At 48.1% G+C, this 3,744-nt stretch overlaps 1 non-coding gene across 1 annotated transcript; it reads right to left on the bottom strand.

The window, feature by feature from the left end:
- Positions 1 to 222: 222 nt before the first annotated feature.
- Positions 223 to 325, bottom strand: LOC129548233 (U6 spliceosomal RNA). Its single transcript, XR_008684310.1, has one exon. It is a non-coding gene; the product is annotated as a U6 spliceosomal RNA (small nuclear RNA).
- Between the last annotated feature and the right edge of the window lie 3,419 nt (positions 326 to 3,744).

Below are 3,744 nucleotides of genomic sequence, written 5' to 3'. Positions count from 1 at the left end.
CCCAGCAGTTGCAATTTCAGGGCCAGGCTCAGGGCGGGGCATATCTTAGCAGCCAGCTGCCATTTCCCAGGTGTGGCTCAGTTCCAGCCCCTCCATCTGTGGTCCCTGCTGTCACTAATCTCTTGAGACGGACAGATCTGGAGCCACTTCCTATCACTCTACAAGGGACTCTTCAGGGCTGTATGCAGTGAAGCTGCTTCTATATTTTTTTCAACTTTTTAAAAAAATATGGACTGCTTCTCGCATTTGTATGTCATCCTTGCGCAGAGGTCATGCTTATCTCTTATTGTTGCAATTGGAGTATATGTGCTCCTGAAGTGAGCACGGCAATGAAGCTTCTGTTTGGACAGACAAGCAGCCAGATACTTCATTATCAGTCCAGAATGTGGTCCAGATTCTGGGGTCCCAGTGTTCATGGTCACATCGGTGACTCAAGTCCCTACTGTGTTGGAATCAACTCTGAAGAACTTCTCTTCCAACCCTAAGCAGAAAGCTTTGCTGCTGTTTTCCCCCTCCCTCTGCCCTTAGGTCATTAAGGGCAGTAGCTGTTCTGGCTCCCTCTCCCTCCATCAACAGGCCTACCACCTCCCTCTGGCTGCAAGGCCTCTCCACCTCAGCTTTTTTTTTACTTTTTGGCTGCTTCACACAGTGTGTGGGATCTTAGTTGCCCGAGCTGGGATGGAACCTGTGTTCCCAGCATTGGAAGCACAAGGTCTTCACCACTGGACTGCTAGGGAAATCCCCTCCACCTCAGATTTTGAGTCCCCTCTGAGGTGACCAAAGGCCGAGTTCTGTTGCCCATTTAGACCCCACCCTATCTGTGCCCCTCTTAGAACCAAGGCTCGATGACGTCTATGAGTGACTTGTCTCACCCCAGAGGGTGAGAGTCTGGGTGCCCAGTGACTCACCCCTCATCACCCACTGTTCTCTCTTCTTCAGTTTATGCCTTGAGCTCTAAGAGAAAGGAACTTCTGAGATCCCCATGTAGCTGACACTAGCTGGTGACTACTCCTCCTCAGACTTGAAGTTGCCTGCCTCCTTTAACTGTCTTTTCCAACTCTCTCCTTTTCAGGAAGACTCAGTCTAAAGCCCCGTTAAGGGTTCATCTTCCTCTGCATAAACTAGACCTCTTCCCCCAAAACACACACATACACATTCTTTCTCGATCAACCACCCTACTGCTACTGGCTGGGGTCTGCACCCACTCTACCCCATTGTGAATCAGCAGCTCGAATTAACAAGTAAAAGTGAAGGAATCCCAGCGAGTCTGCCTGAGGTCCTGGCCTTTGATAGTAGTGCCTCCGGGACAATGCCTGATCTGGGAGCCGGCAGCAGAACTGAGGCCACAGTTCTTCCGAGAAGGGCTGGGCCCTGCTGTTACGCAACAGGTTCAGAAACCACCATTTCAGAAGTTCTTCCAGAAAGGCTGGTTTAAACTTTTTCTAAACATTAAATCCGGTAAATCACATATGTGTATACTGCATCATTATGTACGCACTAAATAGTTTACAGACTTACTTGTCAACTATATCTCAACAAAGCTGAAAAAACAAAATCTGATACAACCCATTTGGTCAGGCCCTTCTTGCACAATTAGCCCTTTATCAGATGACTTCCTTCTTCGGCCTCCATGGAGTTCCACGAACAACACTTAAAACAAGTTTATTTTCAGAGAAGCATTCCTGGCCCGATCAATCTTTTCTCATATATTTTTTTTGGGGGGAGGTGCACCCTGCAGGATCTTAGTTCCCAGATTAGGGATCCAACCTGTGTCCCCTGCATTGGAAGCACAGAGTCTTAACCACTGGACCACCAGGGAAGTCCCTCTCGTAAGTTTTAAATTTGGGGTAATACTGAGTGAAAAATACTGGCTAACGGTTTCCCCAGGAGAAATAAATCCATCCATGGCATGGATTTATAAAGAATGGACAGGGATCCAGGTCAGAGTACTCCGAATTTGGCAGGTTTTTGTTACTATGGTCACCAAATAGGCTGGGAGAGCGTGCTTTCACAGAGGTGTGACAGGTGTGACGCATCTGTGCTGGAAGTAAAATAAAACCCAGCTGGAGCTGGTCAACAAGTTACTGGGCATTGGGAACTGTTGGGCTGGGAAATGGGAGCTCGGAGGAGAGAAGTTCTCGCCCGAGGAGTGAGGGCACATGGGCTCTGGCCCCGAGGGTAACAGGGAAGCCGACTTGAGATCGGACATCCTTCAGCTTTGACCTAACCAAGAGCTCAACTCCAGACCTGTCACGTGAAAAAGCAAAAACAAAATCACCAACTAGGTGGGTCACTTGCTGGTGGGGATTCTGTAAGTTGCATCCAGAAGCATTGAAACTGACAGGACATGACAGTGATGAACTGGGCAGAGGTCCAGCACCCTTGTCATCATTCATCCTGCAGACAGAAATCCTATGCCCAGCACCCCTCCCAGGTCTAGGGTAGCCATGGCCAGCAAGGCCAAGACAGGAGACCCAAGAACAGGCTCACTTAATCCAGCTGCCTAGGGTCAGGCAGTATCCAGGCACACACGCAGCTCACCTTGGATGGTGTCCTACAATCCTGCGTATCTGTTGCCCCGGCCTCTGTCCCCAGCTTGTGGCTGTGCCTGCGTACCTGTGTATGAATCTAAAGAAGCACTAGTCTGGGACTTCCCTAGTGGTCTCTAGTGGTTAAGACTCTGTTGTTCCAATGCAGGTGGTGCAAGTTCGATCCATCACTGATCAGGGAATTAAGATCCCACGTGCCCCAAGGCGTGGTTCAAAAAATAAATAAAACAGCCTATTCCTAAGCTTTCTAAAAATTTTTTAAAAATGAAAAATAAAGAGGCCCTGGCCCCTGAGGATTCATTGGCAGACTCACTATGCATCCTCAGAGGCCAGGAGGGATGTTAAGCATACCTTTGTTGCCTACACCATTTGCTCATATTGCATTATTTTCTTCCTAGGTAAGTGTCTACAGCATCACCCTTCATGTTCCCCTAGCACTTCCCCGCCCCCAGCATTTTTATCACACTATCCACTATGATTACACGTGAAAACATCTTCCCCAGCCACACTGGCTGTGAACCCCTGGAGGGGAGGGGCTGTGAGTACATAATAGATTATTACTCAAAGGAAAAAATGACTACTATCTGGATAATTCTTTTATTCATTCACCCAAGAAATGCTTACTGAGAATTTGCTCTGTGCAAAGGGCAAACAACACACACAATTAATACCTAAATACTTTTTTAAGGTTCAGATATTGACAGTAACAGAATTCGAGCAGGAAGAGAAGGCACTGCCACACCTAGGCCCAGGGTGCAACACCTTCCTTGCCCAATCAGGGCTGCCTATTGACAGGGGCATAACCAGAATGGAATCTGTGCAACAGCATGAGTCTCCAACATGGGGAAAAAATGACCCTACATCCTCTCTGTGAGATTCCTTCAGTTTTTTGCCTCCGTCACCTTCCTCGGTGTATATGTTCAGTTGCTCAGTTGTGTCCAGCGATTTGTAACCTCCATGGACTGTAGCCCACCAAGCTCCTCTGCCTATGGAATTTTCCAGGCAAGAATACTGGAGTGGGTTACCATTTCCTCTTCCAGGGGATCCTCCCAACCCAGGGATGGAACCCATGTCTCGCACATCTCCTGTACTGGCAGGCATATCCTTTACCACTTGTAAGAATGGGATAGCATAAGAACGGCCATCTTAGAGGCCGGAAAAACCATTTTACTGAGTATGTGACTTGAGGGAAGAA

Source organism: Moschus berezovskii, chromosome 24, assembly GCF_049115385.1.
Source record: "Moschus berezovskii isolate FMDL1 chromosome 24, NW_MosBer_1.0, whole genome shotgun sequence".
NCBI lineage: Eukaryota > Metazoa > Chordata > Mammalia > Artiodactyla > Moschidae > Moschus > Moschus berezovskii.
This window is presented reverse-complemented; position numbering and strand designations above follow the sequence as displayed.